We start from the raw sequence: 23,448 nt of genomic DNA on the forward strand, positions 1-23,448 counted from the left end.
AAGTCTTCAATGTTTCCACAGTTGCATGCTAGGAGCTTGAGGGTGGGGAAAGGGGTGGGAAGGATGAAGAATAGACAAGTGGGGGTGCTGATTTTCTGCTAAATCTTTGTTTTCTGGAATAAAAGAGAGGGGTTAAAGAACAACATGACTCCTAAAGTAATTGATTAAAAATACAAAGGGACTGTTAGAATTCATGAATTTATGGAACTCAAAGGAGCATGGGAAGTTTGAACAATTGAACAGTGAAAGTAGTCTGCCCTGTGAAACAATATATACAATAACTATAGCAAAAGAAACAGGAAGAACAAGCTTCCTGCCTCCCTCCTAACTGAACACCATGCAATTATAATGACCAAGTTTAGTTCCAGAAAAGAGATGAGAAAATGCATCTCAGTCAGTCAACTAGCAATTATTAAGGGCTCACCAAGCTCTGAGCTAAGCACTTGGGGATAGGAAGGCAAAAAACACACACACATACATACATATATACATACACACACATAGATACATATATATGCATACACACATATGTTGTACCTGCCGTCAGGGTAGGTTAAAAAATTTCTTTTTGACCTTACATTCCAATGGGGGAAAGTAACTTGAAAATAACTAGGTACATACACTATATATATATACACACACACACACATACATATATACAGAGTCTATGGAAGGTAATCTTAGAGGGGAAAAAGATAGAGACAGCAATTAAACAATTAAACCAGTATAAATGGGTTGTAAAATGCAGGGAGTAAAGTTTAAGAAAGCTGGAAACGCAGAAGAGGACCAGCTTATGAGGATATCTGATCCTGGAGGTGATAGGGAGTCACTAGAGCTCACATTGAGCAAGGGGGTGACACATGCAAACTCACAGTTTGGAAAAATCCCCTTGACAACTCAGTGGAGAAGAGATGGGAGCAAGGAGTGCCCTGAGTAGGGATACCAGGTAGAGGACTGCTGCTAGGTAGTCCAGGCAGGAGCTGATGAGGGCCTGAACTGTTAACCACCTCCTCCCCTTCTTCGCAGAGGTGGAAGACTATGGGTATGGAATCCCGTACACTATCAAATTCAGGTGATATATTGGTGAGCTTTGCTGCACTGCTTTTCTTTTTTTTAATTCTTTGTTACAAGGGATAGCTTACTAGCAAGGGAAGGGGAGAGGGTGGAGGGATACATTTGAAAATGAAGATAGATGGGTGTCTAGGTGATACAGTGAATAGAGCACTGGCCCTGGATTCAGGAAGACTTGAGTTCAAATCTGCCTCAGACATGTAACACAAAAACTAGATGTGTGACCTTGGACAAGTCACTTAACCCCAATTGCCCTCCAAAAAGCAAGAAAAAAAAAGTGAAGGTAGTTAAGTTTTTTTTTTGTTGTTGTTGTTTTTGTTTTTTTAAGGCAGGAAGTATGGTAGGGTGATGGAAATCAGTTTGAGTGCCAATGAAAATAGCCTTTTCCTGCCATCTTAGAGTTGTCAGGGTTAGGGCCCTGGGTTATTAGTCCCTGTTGTACATCCATTGGCCATCCAAAAGCGACATGCAGATATCATTGGCTTAGATTGGATGCTGCACAAAGATCTCTAATTCCTAATTAGGATTCTATTTTTGGAAATTCAAAGTTTTAAGAAAACAAATGTAGACCAGGGCTACTGGACACAGTGATGTTTTCTTCCTGAAAGCTGAGTAAGTCTGATATTTACAGTGAACTGGAAGGTTGTTGACTTTCTAAAATAAGCTATATTTGCTCTTAAGACTTCACCTTTCAAAAGTTAAATGAGTTGTGACAGTGAGGCAGAAATACTTTTGATCTGTGTGGTTTCATGTGGGTTAAGTCATTTATAAGCTACCCATGGTAGCCGTGCTGGAAGAGACAGGGATAGGGTTAGGCTGCTCTTGTAAGTCTGTTGCTATGACATAGGAAACCCGTGGCCCTGAAATCAGATGATTTTTGTTAGAATACTGAGGTGGAGCGATTCCTGTTACCCACACCTTGGTCCGATCCCCCCATCACCTCATGCCTGGCCTAATGCACTGGTCCCCTGGTTGACCTTCCAACCTCTAGCATCTGCTCCCTCTAATTTATCCTGTACTCCATCATGAGATTATTAGTCTATTTTTATCAAGTTACTGCACTGCCCAGAAATCTTTCAAATTCGAATCTTTCAATTGCCTGCAAAAAAAAAAAATCTTAATTTCTTAGCCCAACATTCAAGACTTTCCACAATTAAGTCTCAACCAATCCATCCAGCTTCATTTACTATCTGTTTCTGTCCTACATAAACAAGCTGGTGTGCACACCTCCTACCTGCCCCAAACTGGCCTTAAGCTTTCCTATTTCTGTGTCTTTGTTCACACCATCTTCCCTGGGCTGAAATGCTGCTGATTTTTCTCTAATACTCCAGGGACTGCTGCTTGCCGGTGAATACTATCTGCCTTCTCCCCAAGGTCAGATGACCTCTCTCTATCAGACTTAGTCAATTCTCCTGAAGCCAGGTGACCATTTGGAGTTCCCAGGAGGCTGGTGATTAGAACATGATGTTAAAGTGGTAAGGTGAGGGTGAGGATTTAATGAGAGGACTGTAAGGAAATTGGCCACTGCTATTTTTTTCTTTTTCTTTTCTGGAAAGCTGCAAGAATTGTTGATTTGGGGGACTACAGAGTATTTTGCTTGGAGGGCATAACTAGCAGCAATAGATGGCAGTTGTAATGGCATGGATTTCAGTAAGGAAGAATTTCCTATTAAGAGGAGCTGTCCAAAGTCAGAAGGGATTTCTTTGAGAGGTTTTGAATCTCTCTCTTTTTTAATTTGTATTTTTTTCCTTTTTAAAAAATAAATTTATTTATTCATTTTTAGTTTTCAAAATTCATTTCCACAAGATTTTGAGTTACAATTTTTTCTCTCCATCTTTCCTCTACCCCCACCCCAAAATAGCAAGCCTACTGAATACCCCTTCCCCCAATCTGTTCTTTCTTATATCCTCCCCCATCACCCCCCTAACTTTCTAGTTGGGCAAAATAGTTTTCTGTGCCCCAGTACCTGTATATCTTATTTCCCAGTTGCATGTAAAAAACAAATTTTTAAACATTTGCTTTTAAAACTTTGAGTTCCAGATTTTTTCCCTTCTTCCCTCCTCACCCACCCCCGCTGGGAAGATAAGCAATTCAACATAGGGTGTACATGTGTAGTTACCCAAATCATTTCTATAGTAGTTATATTGTGAAAGATGAACTATATTTCCCTCCATCCTATCCAGCCCCCAAACTTATTCAATTTTCTCCTTTGACCCTGTCCCTTTTCAAAAATGTTTGCTTCTAACTACCTCTCCCCTAATCTGCCCTTCCTTCTATCATCCCCCCCTCTTATCCCCACCCCACTATTTTCCTGTAGGGTAAGATACCTAACTGAGTATGTACATTATTCCTTCCTTAAGCCAAATTCAAAGAGAATCAGATTGTCCCATTCCCTTTCACCTTCCTGCTTGTCCCCTCCATCGTAAGTTTTCTCTTGCTTCTTTTATATGAGATAATTTGCCCTAATCTATCTCTCCCTTTCTCCTCCCAGTAAGTTCCCCTCTCACATCTTAATTCTATTTTTTAGATATCATCCCTTCATATTCAACTCATCCTGTGCTCTCTGTCTATGTTTACATGAACAAACATATGCCCACACTCACATATATATTTATATACACAAACATATATATGTATGTATACATATATATATTCCCTTCAACTATCCTCATACTGAGAAAGGTCTTATGAGTTATAATTATTGTTTTTCCATGTAAGTAGTTCAACTTTAATAAGTTCCTTATGATTTCTTTTTCCTGTTTGCCTTCTCATGCTTCTTGTATCTGAATGTCAAATTTTCTGTTCAGCTCTGGTTTTTTCATCAAAAATGCTTGAAAATCCTCTATTTCATTGAATAGCCATATTTTTCCCTGTAGCATTATACTCAGTTTTTCTGGGTAGGTGATTCTTGGTTTTAATCCCAGTTCCTTTGCCCTCTGGAATATCATATTCCAAGCCCTTCAATCCCTTAATGTAGAAGCTGCTAGGTCTTGTGTTATCCTGATTGTGTTTCCACAATACTCAAATTATTTCTTCCTGACTGCTAGCAATATTTTCTCCTTGACCTGGGAACTCTAGAATTTGGCTATAATACTCCTAGGAGTTTTCTTTTGGGGATCTTTTTCAAGAGGCAATTGGTGAATTCTTTCAAATTCTATTTTGCCCTCTGGTTCTAGAATATCAGGGCAATTTTGCTTGAGAATTTCTTGCAAGATGGTGTCTAGGCTCTGTTTTTGATCCTGGCTTTCAGGTAGTCCAATAATTTTTAAATTATCTCTCCTGGATCTGTTTTCCAGGTCACTGGTTTTTCCAATGAGATATTTCCCATTGCCTTCTATTTTTTTCATTTGTTTGGATCTGTTTTATAGTATCTTGATTTCTCATAAAGTCATTAGCTTCCAATTGCTCCAATATAATTTTGAAGGAGTTATTCTCTTCAGTGAGTTCTTGAAATTCTTTTTCCATCTGGCAAATTTGGCTTTTTAGGGCATTCTTCTCTTCGTTGGCTTTTTGGGCCTCTTTTGCCATTTGGGTTAGTCTATTTTTTAAGGTATTATTTTCTCCAGTATTTTTTTGGGGTCTCCTTTAGCAGGCTGTTGACTCGCTTTTCATGATTTTCTTGCACCATTCTCATTTTTCTTTCCAATTTTTCCTCCACTTCTCTTACTTGATTTTCAAAGTCCTTCTTAAGCTCCTCCATGGCCTATAACCAGTTCATATTTTTCTTGGAGGCTTTTGATGCAGGAATTCTGCCTTTGCTTCTTCCTCCCACTCCATGCCTTGATCCTTTTTGTCCCCAAGAAAGGATTCTATAGTCTGTTTGTGCTTATGTTGCTTGCTCATATTGCCTTGACTTTTGAGCTCTTTGCCACCAGAATGGAGAGAGTTATGTCCCAAATTGCTGGGGTTTTCACAGCTGCCAGAGCTATTAGGAGGGCACCATCTCTACAGCTCCCACAAACTCTGGCTTGCTGGTCACACACCCCAGGACCACCACCCAAGACTGATCCAGATACAAGCAGGTTAAAGCAAGAGCAATTACCCTCTGAATGGTAGCTTGGTCCCCCTGTGATGTGCGGGTCAGGAGCTCCTGAGGTGGCCAGGATGCATGCAGCAGCTGGAGCTGCCGTGCCTTCCTACTTTTTGCTCTAGGGGCAGTGACTAGACCCAGCCCTTTGGTCCTTGGGCCCCCCCCCCATTCCAACAGAATTACGCACTGACCTTTTACTTCGTCTTTAGAGTTTATGGGTTCAGAAGTCTAGAACCTGCCATAGCTACTGACGATTCACTCTCATGAAGTCTGCTCAGGCCGCTGCTGGTCTGCGACAGACCCTTCCTGCAAGGCTGCTAGGTTTCTTCTAGCGGGAGATTTGTTTCTCTGCCATTTTGTGGGTTCTATAGCTCTAAAGTTTGTTTAGAGTCATCTTTTACATGTATCAGAAGTGATTGGAGCAGGAGCCCATGGGAGCCCATGCCAAGTTTGTGCTTCTACCCCACCATCTTGCCTCTGCCCCCAGTTGTGAATCTCTCACCAATAGGAGATTCAGGCTGTGTCTGGATAACCACTCTGGATATGTCAGAGTGGGGATTCATATGCATGGAATCATGAATTTCAGAGCTAGCAAGGGCCTTAGAGGTCATTTGTCCAAAACCCCCATGTTGCAGAAGAGGAAACTGCGACAGAGAGGGCCTATGTGATTTGCCCAGGGCCACTTATTAGGTAGAAGGTGGCAGAGAAAGCATTTGAATGCAGATCCTCTGATGTCTACAAGTTCATCATTCTTTCCACTGTATTATGATGTCTCACAAAGTCTTGGCTCATGGGACCAGATTTTTAACTGGGCATCTGTGAATAGTATGTATGTATGTATACATATATATGTATATTTGATCATTATATTTCAACACAATTGGCCTCTTTCACAACTCTATGCATTTTTTTTATTTAAAAACAAGATTCAGAGAAGGAATCCATAGGCTTCATCATATTGCCAAAGGTGTCTATGACATACAAAATAAGATTAAGATCAGTATTATCATTGCTTTTGGAAATCATGTGTCAACTGGACTGTCTTTTGGACCAGCTCACCATTCCTGCTATTCCCCAGGCTGGAATGTTCTTCCTGGCTCCCACTCTCCTCTATTAGAAGGCAAGGCCCTTCAGGGAAGAGAATATCTCATTTTTTGTATTTGTATTCCCAGTTCTAGGCACATTGTGTGGCACATAGAAAAATGCTTAAATACCTGCTTTTTCATTCATGCATTCTCTCCTTTACCCCTCATGTCACTTATAGAAGAGCTGGATGAATATTTAATATTAAACTAATCAATTGATTGATTTCAAGCTCCTCGTTTGGAGGCAGATATTTAGTTGGCTTGCAGGGATTGAATACTTTTCACTTGAGAACAGTTCCCAAATCTGGCCAGGTTCTTGGTAAGACTCAGGCATCCAACAAGTGTTTAACCTTTTTATTTTGTAATGACAAATTGGGCTGTTTCAGATGGTCTCAAGCAGTGATGGCTAGGTCACCTGACAACAATCACTCAGGGTAATTACATGGGTTTCAAATTGTGCACTGCTTTAGGTCCTCAAAGCAATTTCAGAATCAATTTGAGGTTTGACAGGGAGCCAGTAGAGCTCCTGTGGGCCTAACGTGCCATGCTGGGTCTGCTTAGCACTTGCCATCATCCCCATTGTAGGACTCTACCTAACATGGAAGCAAGCCTACCACTCTCCATGGAAAAAACAAGTAAATAAAAAATTAATAAATTACTAAATGGATCTAATTGAAAATAAGGGAGGTTCTTGGCTCTGATCCCCCCAACCTTCCTTTGCATCTCAATGGGCTAACATTAGAACGTAACCAGTAATATTTCCTTACAATTTAAAATAAAGCCTTGCCCCTGGAAATCAAATCACAAAGGACAATCTTAAAAAAATTTTTTTAAAGCAATGGATGCCCAATTCTCCATATCAAGAATGAAAATGGAAACTACTCTTGACTACCATGTAAAATGGACTTGGAAAACTTAGGCTAGCTGTAAGGGAATGATGATCTTTGTTGAAACTACCCTCATTCCAGGTCTATATTTGCTGTATGCCTCAGGGACCATACCCCTAGAAGAGGAGAAGCAGGGAGGAGAGCCTGTTCTCGTTGCTTCTCTGTATCCATTGGATACCTCACAACAGTTCCTCACAGTGGTTGCTGATGAAATGACCTAAAAGCCTTAGGGGATAGAGCAGGGTGTATGCTGGTTCCAAAGTACAGAACAGAGGAAGATGGAAGGGTAGGGCTGTGAGGTCTGCGCCCCAGTTTCTTCATCTATAAAATAGGGATAATATTTATACCACCTTTCTTGCAGGGCTGTAGTGAAGAAAGTACTTAAACCTTAAAAGCACTATAGAAGCTCAAATTGCTGCTGCTATTGCTATTGGTATTATTGCTGAAAGTCAGAGTCAAATTTTGGTGAAGTTGTGAAATGAGCCAGGTTTGCCTTTGATGTCAGATTATGGGTGTTTCATCCTTTATTCTACCTCAGTGGTATACATCCCCCACCTTTCCTGCCCACCCCCCACCATTCTAATAAAAAAAAAAAGAGCTCTCTTCCCTTTTTTTCTTATGTAAAAGGACATAGATAACCTATCCCTCGATCTTTTTATTCACACTGGGGTAAGAATGACCTGGATGTGTTTGGGAATGGGGTCTGCAGCCCGAAACGGGGATCAGTAGGTTTGGGGCATGGATGGGGGCAGGAATTAGGAAAGGATGAAGACCTTGGTTCTGGAGAGTGGTAATTAAGGACAACCTGTCCCCCTGAAATAGTTGCTGGGGATTCCTGGGCCTGACATTCTCTTGAAGATTTTTTTCTGCTGGTCCTCCTACAGAAGTAGTTAGTAACCTGGGGTTCATGGATCCCCAAGGCATCACACAGATTCCCAAGGTATTTCAGGGGGCCTATCAACATGGAAAGGAAAAAAAAATACATCTTTATTTTAACTGACCTCTAACTGAAATGAAATATTTTTCTTAAACTATTTAAAATCTATTATTTTAGGAAGGGGCCCATTAGACTTTACCAGTCTACCAAAGGGATCCATGACACACACAAAAGTTAAGAACCCCTGCCTTATAGGGGTAGCAAAACTTCCTCTAATTGGAGGACTCAATACCCTGCTTGCCTGATTCCTTGCCCTTCTTTCCCCACCTTTTACTTCTCTAACTTCTCCAAACAACTACCCCGACCCTACTCTAGTGATTGGGATGACCCCTGGGTACTTCTGGCCTAGTTGCCATGGTAATATCTTGCTGCCTCCAGTCCAGCCTTTGGGCTCTGATATCCTGGCTGAATTGCCTCAAGGGCTGATTTACTTATTCCATGGAACACACTGAGCCCACCCAGTTACCCTGTTGTTAACTCAACTATATTTAGTATATTTGTGAGTGGTGGGGACCCAGCACCCCATCTATTCTTAGTCTACCCCTGGTCAGCAGGACTTCTCAGCACCTGGATATCTAATGGGAATGGGCAAGATCAATCTTTCTTGGCCTCCTTAAAAGACCAAGAGGAACTTTAGGGATTTAGGGTGATTTGGGACCTGCATTTGGGCTTAGGATCCTGTGATTGCAAGTGGTTGTACTTATTTTTCTTTGGAAAACCTTAAGGGATGATGGGGAGGAAGCCTGTGAAGCACAAATTTGCCCTAGGACAAGGGACCATGCCAGGACAGAAGAATGGGGGTGGGCAGAGGGGTTTGAGGTGTAACTCTTCTCCCAATCATTTCCCCCTGTTCCCAAGGTAGCAGAGTGAGATTGGAGGCTCCTGAGTGTTTAAATGCATAGAAAGCAAGACATTCCGAGTGATGATTCCCACGACAGTTGCAAATTGGCTGTACTGCACAGCCACAAATTAACAACCTGCCTGGAAACATCGAATGCTGCTTGTGTGCAATGGAGAGGAATTCCAGTCACCCACTGAACTTAGGCTTTGACTCTGCTGACCTCTGCACATTAAACTTGCTGCTGTGATGCTCAATGAATCTGCCCCTCTGTTGCTTCCAGTGCAGCATTATTTCTAGTGACTCTGACAGTAATGGGACTAAAAGCTTGGAAAACCAGGGGCAACCCTTAGAGGTGACTCTGAAGTTGCCAGAGGAGCTCTGGTTCATGACAATGGTTTAGGTAAGAGGAAGAAGTGGCAAAGGATGTTGACTTGACCTGATGATGGGCTTCCATGAATATTTCAGTGTCACCTCTTGGGTACAGGGTGCCAGCCCAGAGACTAGTCTGGAAGCCCCCTAGAGGCTGTGACATCTGGTCAGGTGGGGATTTATGGAGCAATGTCTTCCAAATACTCAAATGGCTCTGTGATCTCATGGACATGATCACATGTCTTGGGTGGCCTCTTTTACACCTCAGTTCCCCTTCTTGATGTTATGTTTGTAATGGATTGCAGACTGTCTACACCCATGTGGGCCTATCCATAACCCTTTCAGTGACAGTCCAGTTCCATTCTTTGGAGGCTGTCACACCCCATAACTCATGGTCATACAAAAACACTGGAAAGATATTGATATTAAAAGGTCTTCCAAACACACAGAAAAAAAGGAAAGCGCTGTTGAACCTACAAAACACACAATTTGCCCCAATCATGCCAGACATGGTGGAAAGCATGAGCTGTCCTCGGTCTATGGAAGTGCTCGTGGCTTTTGGTGTTTAAGCCATTGTTGTTTAGTGGTTTTAGTCATGTTAAACTCTTCATGATCCTATTTGGGATTTTCTTGGTAAAGATACTGGAGTCGTTTTTGATTTCCTTCTCTGGCTCGTTTTAGAGATGAGGAAACTGAGGCAAACAGGATTATGTGACTTGCCCAGGGTCACACAGCTAATAAGTGTCTGAGGCCAAATTTGAACTCGGGAAGATGAGTCTTCTTGACTACAAGCCCAGTGCTCTATCCACTGTGTCACCTACCTGCCTGTTTAAATACAGATTTTTAAGAAGTCATAAAGTATGAGCCACCCAATATTTTTAAAGAAATGAAACTTTAGCAATTCTGAAACACATAGAATAGTACCCCCTTGCCCCACCCCAGCAGTTGCGCAGGATCCACAGGTCATTCATAAGCCCTGATGGAACTCTAGACTGGTCAAGGCTGTTAACATCACCACCCTACCCTGCTTTTCACAGCTTTTAGGAGTTCCCTGCAAGGAGAGGGATGCAGCTGATGGCTTCTGGTCAGGGATTTGCACTGCCAGACCCTCCTCCCTGCACCCTGTCCTTCAGCCAGGAGTCATGCCACTTGGAGGAAATCAAAATATTTCCTCATCAAGCCAGAGGACAGAGTATTTTCAGAATTAGGAGAAACCATAGGGACTATCTAGTTCCAGCTCCTGCCCAATGCAGGACATCCCCCTTGATGGCAACCCTGAGATATAATCATCCCACCTCTGCTTGAACCCTTCTAGGGAGCAGTAACCTACTGCCTTAGGGACAATCCATTCCATTGTTGGGCAGCTATAACCCTTATATTACTTTGAGCCAAAATCCAAGTCCTTACAGTTTACCCTAAAGGTTCTGGGTTTTCCTAATGAGGAAAAGCAGAACATCTGCTTCTTTTTCCATGTGAAGTTCCTTTAAATATTCAAAAAGCACAATCATGTCTCTAATATGTCTTCTTTTTCACTTGGCTAAATAATCAACAAACATTTACCAAACCCCCACACTGAGCTAGGCACTGGAGACAAAGGCAACAGTGACAGTCGCCACCACAAAGAGTTATATTCTGCTGGAGAAGACAACATTTGCTTAAATGGGCATATACAAAGCAAGTATGATGTAATTTGGAGAGAAAGAGGGATTGAAAAAGATTTCATGTAAAAGGCGGTGCTTGGGCTGAGCTATGAAGGAAACTAGGGATTAAAAGAAGCAAAGTTGATAATCTGGGCAAAGGTGTGGAGGTGGGAAATGACCTCACCTTCTGTGAGGAAGAATAAGAAGGCCAATTTGTTTGGCTGTAGAGTATGTGAAGGGGAGGGATGTTTAATAAGCTGGAAAAGTAAGTTGGAATCAGGTTTTGAAGGACTTTAAATGCCATGTGGAGAAACTTGTATTTGATCCCAGAGGTAATAATTAGGAAGCCTCTGAAGTCTTCTGAGTAAAGGGAGTGAATGCTCAGATCTGTGCTTCATGGGGCAGGGAAGGGGGGAGGAACTGGCATGCCTGAAGGGCATTCAGTTCCTGATGTGGGATGAGGAACAGATTCAGCTAATCCAAGGAGCATGTGAACTTGGGCATACAGGTGAGCCTACGGTAAATATATTTCACTGATGGCAGTGATGATTAATGAGTGATAGCAACCCATATGCATTCCACCTAATGACTAGATTTCCCTTTTATGTCTCCCAGTGGTGTCTCTGCAGCTGGGGTGGCATATAGGTTATTCATAACTTCTTATTCTCTGAGTGTCACCTGATAGACCTCAGATCCAGGCCATCCATGGTACATTGTCTTCAAAATTAGTATATCTTCTCTTCCCCTACTGATCCCACAGGGGCAAACAGAGGTGGTGGGATTCTGGGCTAGGCCAACCAGCCTACCAGGGGTGGGGAATCTGAAGCCTTGAGGCCGAATGTGACCTTTTAGGTCCTTAGGTGTGGCCTTTTGACTGAGTTCAAGGTTTACAGAACAAATCCTTTTATTAAGAGGATTTGTTCTGTGATGTTTGGATTTAGTCAAAGGGCCATACTTGAGAACCTACAGGGCCACATGTGGCCTCGAGGCTGCTGGTTCCCTGACTCTGGCCTCCCTAAACTAAAAATCCTTAACTTGAAGTCCTTGAACTTTAAAAAAAAAATGATGACTATATTTCAATAAAAATGATTTCATTTGTAATTCTGTGTATTATTTCATGCAATTGCAAATATTATTCTCAGAAGCTATCAGTATACTTTGCCAGACTGCCAAAGGGGTTTATGACACAGAAAAGATTAAGAACTTTGGGTCTAAATTCAATATGTTACTTCCTTTGATGCCTGGTTACTTAGTCAAGGACCACCTAATTCACATATAATTTGCCCTTCTTCTCTTCTGGGTTTAATATTACCCTTATCCTTTCTTTCCCCTCAACCTCCCTTTCCCTGACACCCATAGGTCCCAGGGTTAATATCCATTTCCTATGTGCCATTTCAGACACTCCATAACCAGTCCTTCATCATAAGAACACATGCCCCCTTATCTCACCAGGCAGGAATTTCTGGCAAGACTTTATCTTCACCTTTGTCCATCAGAGCCCCCTGCTTAATTTACCCAAGAAGCTCAAGACCCTCATCTCTCCTTCCAGAGTGAGAGTAACCATCCTGAAAACTGAGGGGTATTGGGAAGTTATCTCTGTCACCAAGAATAGGTAATTGAAGGCATTTTTCCAGATAGTAATTACTCGATTTAAGGGTTGCCAGAAGTAATCAAAAATAGTAAAAATATTGCCTGTGGTGGAGTAAAGACATGCAGATCATAGAATGTTTAAGACTGAAAAGGGTCTTTGATATCCCTGCTTGTAACCACAACACTCCCAAATTTGCCCCAAACCAGATTAAAATGTAATTGGTAAATATTTAACAAAATAAATAAAAATACAACAAAATAGACAGATATTATTTCATTTTAATACTAAGTCAATATGAATTCCAAAGGGATTCTTACACATGGTTAAGTAGCCTCTGTTTCTGATCTAGATCAAAGATTTTTAACTTGGGGTCTTTAACTTGTTTTTTTTTTTTTAATTTCATAAGTGTACTTGTGTAATTGGTTTCATTTGCAATCTTGTGCATTACATATTATGCATTTAAAAAAAGTATTCTGAGAAGGGGTCCAGATGCTTCACCAGACTGCTAAAGGGGGCCCAACACAAAAAAGGTTAAGAACCCCTGGTCTAGATGGTCATATTATGGAAATAGGTGGGGTGGGGGCAGGGCATGGTCTGGGGGTAATTTTATTTATTTTCCTTTTTTTTTTCTTTTTTTGAGGGGGGAAGGTAGGGCAATTGGGGTTAAGTGACTTGCCCAAGGTCGCATAGCTAGTCAGTGCTAAGTGTCTGAGGTCAGATTTGAACTCAGGTCCTCCTGACTCCAGGGCTGGTGCTCTATTTTGTGCTACCTAGCTGTCCCAATTTTATTTCTTTTCCAGGTGAAACTGAATTGGGAGAGAGGGTGGTGAAAGGGTGAATGACAACTGCATTTGGAGTCAAAAGATCAAGGTTTCTGAATCCTGTCTTTCTATTTACTGCTGGAGTGACATTGGAAAAATCACTTAATCTTTCTGAGCCTCAATTTCCTCTTCTGTAAAATGAGAGGATTGAATAAGATGACCTCTAGACCCTGCGAGTTCTACGATTTACATTTATATCAGCTCTGTCTAGACCTAACCCGAAAGAACTCTGTCTTTTGCCTGCTCTGCCAGTTCCATTTCCAGAGGCTAGACTAGCCTCCCTCCTTCCAGGTGGGTGGATTTTTATAATCTTACTCCGATTGGACCATGGGTACTGATGCTATTTGGCAAAGTGGCCCCTTAAACTTGGGTGCACGGTGTACTCACCATGTCTGAATGCAATTCTATTTGGGAAGTATGTTTTAAATAGACAGTCTAGAGAGACCCTAAGACCTCTTTGCTCCATAATTATGCACCGTGGAGTTTTGTGACGGTGATGCTAAAATGCACACACTGGGTCCCTGATGATAGAATAGCCTTGGTGTGCTAGGGCTAGCCGATCCATTCCTGTTTGCGTACTGATGGACGGTCACGTGGTAGAGCCATACAACAAGAGATGGCTGGGTTGAATATTGTTTGCTGCCTCCCTTTATCATGTTATAGTTGCCTTCAGGGCAGGGACTGTGTCTTATTTTTCTTTGTAATAAGCATTTATTAAGTACCTACTATGTGCCAGGCACTGTGCTAAGTGCTTTACAAAAATTTTTTTATTTGATCCCCATGACAATCCTGGGAGCTTTTATTATTCCCATTTCACAGTTGAGGAAACTGAGGCAAACAGAGGTTAAGTGACTTGCCTAGGTTCACACATCTCGTAGTATATGCCTAAGATCAAATCAACCCTTCCTGATTACACTTCCTAGCTGTCAACACTTTGAATGGTCTAGAAATGCTTAAGGTTTGTCCTGTTCTTTTTTTTTTTTCAGTCTTAATTTAAATTTGGGAGTCAGTCCAGGGTTTGATTTAAAAGAAAGAGTGCTGGGCCTAGCAGTCAGGATGCCCATGTTCAAATCCTGGCTGTATGACCCTGAGCAAATAATTTCCCTTCTCTAAGCCCCAATTACATTTTTTGTGGATATAAATGTATTTTAAAGTTAAATTAGATTTTTTTTTTGATGAACAAGAATCCATTTTCTCTTCCTTTTACCTCTGCCTCTCCCCACCCTCCCCCACAATGGAAGGAAAATAAAAGGGAAAAACCCCTTTTAACAGATATGTGTAGTCAAGTGAAACAAATTGCTGCATGTTGAAATAAAAAAGACCTCAGGTTTTTTTTTTTTAATCTGTAAAATGAGGAAAATAATACTTGCCCTGACTGTCTTACAGGGTTGTAAGGATCAGATGAAATTATGCATGTAAAAGTTCTTTGAAAACTGTGAGGTTTTATATGATCAACTGAAATATGTAAAGCACTTCCCAAACCTTAAAGTACTATACAAATGCTAGCTGTTATATTTGTGGAAACATTGCCTAAAGGTCTGGTGTCCTGGATGTTCCCATGGCCTGTTGTTTTGTGAAAGTTGTCCCAGTTTGGGTTAGCCCCATGCTCTGCTTAAAAGGGAGAAGAAAGAAATTCCAGTCTTTCCCGGCACTGATCAAGCACCTGTAGCTTCAGCATACAGCCTACTGAAAACTGGTGACAGAGAGAATGAGCAGCAGGCTGAAGGATGAAGGTGATATCTCATCAGGGTGGCTGCTGCATCCACCATGGCCAATCTCCATCCAGCCCCATCTTCAAATCCTGTCTGCATCCTCCCAGAAATCTTCTAAATAGGTCTCATTCAACATGCTGTAGAAGCCTGTCCCTGTTTCGGGGAATCATGGGACTGTAGACTCAGAGCTGGACTGTTTCATGGATTCCAGTGGGATTCTTGGGCTGTGCCCCCAGGATCATTCATTCTCAATATATGACCAACTCACCTGTTTCTGCTCATATGTTTCCTAATGCTTCCCCTTCTTAAAGGCAATTCTGGTGCTCTTTCGGTCACCTGGGATTTTGTTTCTGGGAACAGGTCTCCCAGGGTTTGTAGCCACATAGCATAACTGGAAAAATCTGACTTAGTGGAGCAAGGCGTAACTTTAAATGCTCCTATCTTCTTGCACATGCTAGGATCATATAAGATGTCATGATAGACACAACCACAGACATAACTCTGTCTAACTTTTCTCTGAATTTCAATGTTAACCGAGGCATAAAGCAGGGAAAACACGGGCTCACCAAAAATGTTTGCCAGGATCACGGAGGACGTCCTGTGCAAAGTTCAAAACCTCATGCAAAGTAGGCATTTAATTGTGTTTGTCAAATTGAATTGGATTGAAAGTTCAGCCAGGGATGTGGCCCAACAGGAGAGCCAAAGGTCCCTTTACATGATGATCCCCATCTCTTTCCTTCCAGCTCCCACTTTTCTGCTCACTACCACCCCAGCCCCAGTTGCTAAGCAACTGCCTCTCCATCTCACCATCTGTTCCCTGGCTGCTCTGGCCTACCCTGGAGCCTGGGGCTTCTGCAAAGAAAGCTGTGAATGGAGTATCCACGGTGGTTTTGAGGACCAGAGCATGCTTTTTCCCAGGTCCCGATTGTCTTCAGGGATAAGCCTAGCTGAGGAGGGTCTGAGGAAATGAGCTGGCTTTACTTCTAGAATATTTAGTCCAGTCCTTTATTTGAAAGATGAAGAAACTGAGAACCAAGGAACAGAAATGACCAGCTTAGGGAGTAGACGGGGTGATTTCAGGAATGTGTCCTCATCCCCACCCCCTTGCCTCCTTGATGATGCCTCAAATACCTTGAACAGAAGGCAGAGTCTTTCCTTTTGTGATTAGTGATGAGGCTTAAAATCCAAATTTCCCTGGCAGAGAGAACAGAGTAGCAGGTGTGCATGGCAGCGATCAGAGGAGGTGGCAAGGTATGGTAGGAGGAATGGGTACTGGATCTGATGTCCAAGGACCTGGGGTCAAATGCAGACCAGGCTACTTTCCACAGAGTGGGACGGAGGAGAGTCCTCATCATTGTGTCACCTTGGGAAAAGTTATTTAAATTCTGTGAGCCTGTTTCCTCATCTGAAAACAAGAGAGTTGGATTAGAAGGTGGCTAAGGTCCTTTTCAGCTCCAAATCTATGATTCTCTGGGCCCTCACAAGATCAGGGTTTGATAGAGAGAAAGGGGAGCCCTGGGTGTCTGAAAAGAGGTAAAAAGGAATTCCAAGAAGGGCAGACAAGAGCACAGAGAGGGAAGACTGGACTCAGGAAGACACATCTCATTTGCCTTTAGAATTTTGTGTTGCGAAGCTTATACTGCGGAGGACCGGGTTCCTTCTTCCTTGTGGACTGAAGTGAGACATAGGGTGCTACTTATCTAGCTGGGTGGCCTTGGGCAAACTGCTTGGCCTCATTTTTCCTCCCCTGGAGAATGAGAGGGTGAGCGCAGGTGTTCAATAAGGTTCCTTCCTGCTTGAAATCCTCTGATCCTATCCTAGGAGCCAGGAAAGATCTTTAATCTCTGATAGTCAATAAAAGGGTGTTGGGATGTAACCACCCTCACACCAATTCTAAGGCAACTCAAGAACAAAGAAGAGTGAGCATGTGGACCTAAGAACCGGGCAGCACAGGCATTCTCTCTGCTAACCCAGAAACTAGATTTGCCAGGAAGTGAACCATCAGCCCCAGAAGGACAGGTGGCAGATATTTAGTATACCTGTTTTTCAGGTGGGGGCTCAGAGGTAAGATGGGGTTAAGTATCTTGCAAAAAAAAAAAAAGTCTCAAGGATACAGCCAGAAATAGAACACTGCAGAGGCTTTCTGACCTCCAGCCCAGGGCTCTGTCCCCAAGGCCCCCTTCCTCTCCACATTAGCACATACATATATCACTGCTAAAGACAGAGGGCTAATGTCCTCCCAGGGAAGAGCAATTAGCAAATTTCTATGATCTTCTCAGTTTTCACCTGTAACAAAGGAGCTAACTGTTACCTAGCTTACAGGTCATTTGGTGACCATTAATAAGTGAGAGGGTGTTTGCATCTGTAAGCTAGTTTAAATTTCATAAGTCTTATAGGTCACTCAAGCTCTGCAGCACCTTCATGTGGAAATGTCTCAGATCCAGGCAGAGAGCCTGTCTTAACTCAACTAACATTTAGCTTTGGGGAGTATAAACATCTGGAGAATTCATGAACTTATTAGTTGTCTTTTCCTCCTAAGGAAAGATGATTAGACACTGGTCTTTAGCCATGACATATATTTCTTTTAACTTTTGGTTTGGGGAATGCTATCTAAATGGATGTGAGAGTTGACTTCCCATTTTAAAACACCTTGTAATTGTAAAGTGCTTAGCAATGCAGGGACATTACTCTAATGACCTGTGGTTTGGTCTGGGAACAGGGGAAAAGGCTGTGAAATCCTGTTAAAATACAAACTTGCTGCTTGATACTCTCAAACACAGAAGCTTAGATTATAAACCATTAGGGACTTTCTGCAGGCAGGATGGAGATAGAGGAAGGAGGGAGGGGCACATAGAGAAAGAGAGAGGTGAGAAGTGAAAGGGGGTGGAGAGGGAATTAGAAAAAAAGAAAAAGAAAAAGACAGGGACAGAAGGAGAGAGGAAATGATTCCCTAAACCCTGAAAGCCAGTAAGAATACTTCACTGTGTATGTAAGTAAGCAGAGACCTCTAAGGCTCCCAGAGATAGTTCACTACCGAGATTTGAAAGGACAAAAGGAAAAAGGAAAAGGGAGACAAGGAGGAAAGCCTGCCTGCATTGCTGGAGACTAGGAGTTTCTGGGTCGTCATCTTTGGCAGATGTGCCTTCTCCTTTCCTCGGACAGAAGGGGGAAGGGAGGAGGGAAGCTTTCCCTAGGAGCCAGAGGGCCATCCTACCTCCCAGCCCTCTCCTTGACCTTCAGCTGCTCTGGAGACAGCTCCAGCTAGGCCAGAGCTCAGCTGGGAGGTTCTCCCTCCCCCAATCCCCTTCCAGCAACCAATGACTGCTGCTCCCTCACCTCCGAGGGAGAGGAGGGGGGGACATGAGGAGGAGGGGGTGAAGGGGGGGGGACAGGCAGGGGCTGAGTAGGAAAGGGAGAGCCAGAAATGAAAAGATTTCTAGCTTCATAGATTTTCAGAGCTAAAATGGGCCTTACAAATGGCCTAATCCAACCCCTTCATTTTATAGGTGAGTAAAAATGAAGCTTAGAGAAAGAAAAAAGACTTTCCTAAGCAAGGTTACAGTAAATTAGTAGCAGATCTGCAACTTAAACCCAGGGCTCCTAGCTCCTAGCTCCCAGTTCAGCCCCTTGGTCCAGACTGCCTTGTTAAAGAAATCCAGTGGGCTTTCTAACCCAGCTGCAAAGGGAGAGAGGTGAGAAGATGAGACTCAGTGTAGTCCATGAGGTGCCTTTGCCTGCGGTACATGCCCAAGGCTGCCAACTGCAAGCACTATCTCCTGCTGCCATTGACAATGTTCTGTTTCGGCTTGTTTTTAATCTAAAATTGACTATTGGGAGCCTAGTGAGGAGGAGGACTTCATGCCAATGAAAACAGTTGCTTCTTGGGGTCCTATCTGTATCTGTAAGGCCTCATGTAGATGCTTGGACTTGAGGGAACTTTGGAAACTGGTTTTTAGGACCCTATCCCCTCTCTTTCTCTTGCCACCCACACCTGCCCTTATCCTCACTTTCTTTCCTCCTTCTGACCTCCGAGAGCCTCTGTAGGCTGGAGGGATGGATAGGCAGGAAGCGCTGAGAAATAATAAGACCAGGGATTCTCATCTGACTGTTTTAGGAGAGAATGGCTGGCTCTCCAGGAAGATTCTAATATCAATAGCTCCCATTTATGCAATGCTTTAAGGATTTCAAAATGCAGCAAAGACATTCTTTCATTATAGCTGCACAATAGCCTCATGAGTTAACTCTGGCAGGTGGTATTATCTCCATTTTACAGATGAAAAAATGGTTCAGTGTGCTTAAATAACCTGCAATGGTCACATAACGAGTGTCCGGGCAGAATCCGAAAGCCTGTCTGTCCTGATTCTTTCTGCTACACTACACTGCCTGCTTCTCTTCACATTCAAGGGCACTGAGTCCATGTTTTATATTTTTGTGTTCCCCACGATGCCTAGCACAGGGCTGGTCCTACAGGGGAGGAATGCTGGGCCTGAAGCCAGGAAGACTCATCATCCTGAATTCAAATCTAGCCTCAGAAATTTACTACCTGTGCGACCCTGGCAATTAATTTGCTTAACCGCTTTTGCCTCAGTTTCCTCGTCTGTAAAATGAGCTGGGGAAGGAAATGGTAAGCTGCTACAGTATCTTTGCCAAGAAAACTCCAAATAGGGTCACAAAGAGCTGGACGTGGCTGAAACAATTGAACAACAATCCCAGGGTCATACAACCAGTCAGGGATTTGAACCCAGGCCTCTTGACTCTTAAGTTCAATGTTTTTTCTACCACACTGTGCTGGTCTCTAAAGGAATGTTGCATGGGGGTTGTGTGTGATGATGGTGCTATGTGTGTGTCACTCTCATGTCAACTGGTAATTTGAGAACCTCCTTCAAGTTAATATGAATTCATTATCTGAGTTTTTACTTTGGACAGTCTCTGAATTTAAGTTGACCCCACTCCTGCTTGTGTCCAGAAATTAAAGAATGGGGGATGGTTTGGAGGCTGGAGAATGAATCAAGCCTCATTAAAGCAGAACGAACAAACTAGCTTGTCTTTCTGAAAGCATTGAACATTGTCATCATCAAGGTTTCTCTAAGACGAGACCTCATGTCCCAACATAATGACCTTAATAATTGCTAGTCAGGGATAGGTTGCATGGTGTGATGGGAAGGACGTTGACCTTGAAATCCCAAAGCCAGATACTAGCTCTCCTATTAGCTACATGATCTTGGGCAAACCATTTGACAATATGACCCTCAGTTTCTTCATCTGTTATGAGGCTCTTAAATGGCTATAATGGTGAAAAACTGCAAAGTGTCGCTGGGTGACGTGTCGCTATCACAGAGGGCCTTCTCTGGAAACAACATTTCTAGGGCCAATGTTTGAGTTGGGATATGCTTCCTCTTTCGGACAGTAGGCCAGTCTCCAAAGTGACATGTATTCCTAATCCAGCCAGTGCTGCTCCCTAGCTGGAGGGAAGGGAAACCTTTGGGTCCAGTAGTGCTGGCCACATACATGCAGACTCCCTGCCTCCCTATTCTTGCCGCAGAGGTGAGGGCAGCTGTGAAAGTGGATCTGTTGGCAGGAAAATCACCAGAGGAGAAGCCCTCGGGCGCCTGTCAAGAGGATCAACGTTTTGATGCCCCTGTTATAATGTGATTGGGGCTAGAAACAGAAAAACCCACTTGGGAACTCGGCCTGGGGGGTGCAGGATTAATTTAATTAACTCTGGCTTTGGGGACATGGCTAAATTTAGCAGCTGCCTAGTCTGCTGGTTTTATCCTCTCCTTGGCCCCTCCCTCTATTCCCTTCCTCCCCCGCCTCAGCCCCCCCCACCCCATGTTTCTTGTAGATTGATTTATTCAGAATTCTAGGTTGGAACCTGCTTGAGTATTAGCCGATTGTCTGTGTAGTCATTTCTCTAGGCCACTAATATTCTTTTTACAGAGCCCCATGGGGGTTTCACATTCTAGAATTGATGGACAACTTGTTCTCTCTTCTGCTGGCCTGTGGGAAGTGTTCCGTTAGTTAGACATTGCTGTCTGAACAGTGGATAGTTGAGCTGGAGGTGGGGGAAATAGGGAGCAGTGTTCCAGCCTTCCCTATGAAAACTGTGAATTTCCCACCAAATATTACTTGGCTGAACTTAGTGACATCTATTAATTGTGGCTGGTCGTAGAGAATATAAGAAGTGTTATTAGCAAAACTAAAATTGTATGAGACATATACTATGCAAATTTTTCGTATGTCTATATTTTTTTGCCTGAGCTAGATTATAAGCTCCTTGAGGGCAAGGACATTATAGTGTTTACAGCTGAAAATGGTTTTAGAGATCTGGTGAGGAAATCAAGGCAGCAGAGGGTAAGTGATTTGTCCGAGGTCACACAGATGGTAAGCAAGCTTCACGGCACCTTCTGGAGACATGTCCTACCGTGTTTCCCCAATAATAAGACACTGTCTTATTAATTTTTTTGGAAAGAAAAACACCAGAGGGCTTATTTTCAGGGGAGGGCTTATGTTGTCCTGCCTCAGCTCTCCTCCGCGGCACTGCTCTCAATGGCACCAGCAAGCAAATCACTGGGGAAGAACAGGATGATGCGCTCACTGCTGCAGCTCTGATTGGATGCAGCTCGGAGCGTGGTGTGCATTTCACCCAGGGGGGGGGACGGTGCATACAGAGGGTACCGTAATATAGCGTGTAGTGCAGGGGATCACCTTCACTACAGTAGCAATCTCAATAGGGCTTATTTTTGGGGGAGGGCTTATTTTAGAGGAATCTTACACAGTAAGGGGAGGGCTTATTTTTGGGATAGGTCTTATTATCGGGTAACACGATAGTGCTAATGGACTTAAGAATGATGCAACAATCCTTTAGTCATAAAGACAGCAGCAGAGGGAGAGGACTGTGTCAAAAAAGATTGGGCCCAGAAGTAGCCCTTAAAAAGAGTAATCCCATCCTCTGGCCCTATCTTGCCATCCATTGAGCTAGTCAAGATCCTGTCAACTTTTTTCTTAGACTTCCTATAAGAGAAGAAGAAATTACTCTCCCTCCACCAGTGACTATGACAATTTTTATAAATGACAGAGTATATTGTGCTGTCTAGGTAAGCCTGAGCCAAAATCTGAAAGCCCTCACTACTTTCGCTTTTCTCTGAGCATAGGTGACTGAACAGCGATCCTGAGATAGACATATTTGGCCTTGGAGATTGCCTTTTGAGTTTAAGCAGAGCTCCTAGGCATCTCATTTGGTGCTGGCTGCCCTGTGCAAGATGTTCCCAGAAGTTACAACACTTTCTCAAAGGAGAAGATGACCCACTGATGGGAGGATGAGCCAAGTCATGTCTTAGCTTTCCAGAAAATAAGACCCTTGAAGTAGTTGTTCTGACAGTGCAGAGTTAAGACGAAGGTGAAATGGCTATTCAGCAGCCCCACAAAATACTTTATGTCTAGTTTCAAATATCAATCTCCCACAAGAGTATAATGGAAGTTATATACCATGTTTTTACCTTTTTCAAGATGTGTTTGCGTTTTTATTATTTCTTCTGTGTGGACGAAATAAGTAGCTGTCCTATACCTGATCTACATTATTCATTGAATACCTTTATGCTCTCTTTAGGAAAAGACCCTAGACATAAGTATAACCTAAACACTAAGTGATTTTTCTCTAGCTGAACCAAGTATTTTATTTGAGCCTAGACCTGACATCCTTTAAGGGGAGGGGACATCCCCAGTACCTCTGGGGCAGTATCCAACTGAATGAATGAATTTACATATAAGTACTTTTTCAGCTAAATCTTATAAACTTTCCAGAAAAACCTACTCTTTGAAAATATGTTGACTTAGTTTATTCAGGGCTGATACCTCCTGTTTCTGGTCTGCTTAGGTTATATACAAAGCCGATGGAGTCAGTACCTGGCCAGCCACCTCCAATGTTTCTCCAAACTGTTAAATATTTGCTAGAGAAGTCATTGCATTGAAGAGGGCCTGAGAACTGTTCAATTTGCAATGAACAGAAGTAGAGATGAGGCTGGAAAAGAGGCGTTTTGTAATATTTCTTAAAGACCCATAATTTGGAGCCACATCCCTATTTCCTTGTAGGGGACTGGAGAGACACAACAATGAGGGTCATACCCCAACCTCAGGATCATAAGGATGGAGAAAAATTCCAAAAGTTGAAGCAAGGTCCCCAAACCCCAAATACACAGCAATGACTGTTCTGCCTTGGCCATATGCCACTGGATACCTGAAAGTATCGGGGAGGAAGCCACGTCCTAGATTTGAGGAAAGGGGGGAAAAAGCATACAACACCCCCTGAGAAGGGGCTTCAGATTTTCCCCAGCAGAGTGGAGCTGCCCAGGAAGAAGCCAGAGTCCACTGGGCCAGAACAGACTAATGGTCCAGCAAAGGGATGGTGTTGTCTGGCAACAGACAACACTAAATTCTGCCCATCAGGGAAGAAATGCAGGCTCTC

Source organism: Petaurus breviceps, unplaced genomic scaffold (genome assembly GCF_028583685.1).
Source record: "Petaurus breviceps papuanus isolate PSGF00001 unplaced genomic scaffold, PetGlider_PUasm1.0 131, whole genome shotgun sequence".
NCBI lineage: Eukaryota > Metazoa > Chordata > Mammalia > Diprotodontia > Petauridae > Petaurus > Petaurus breviceps.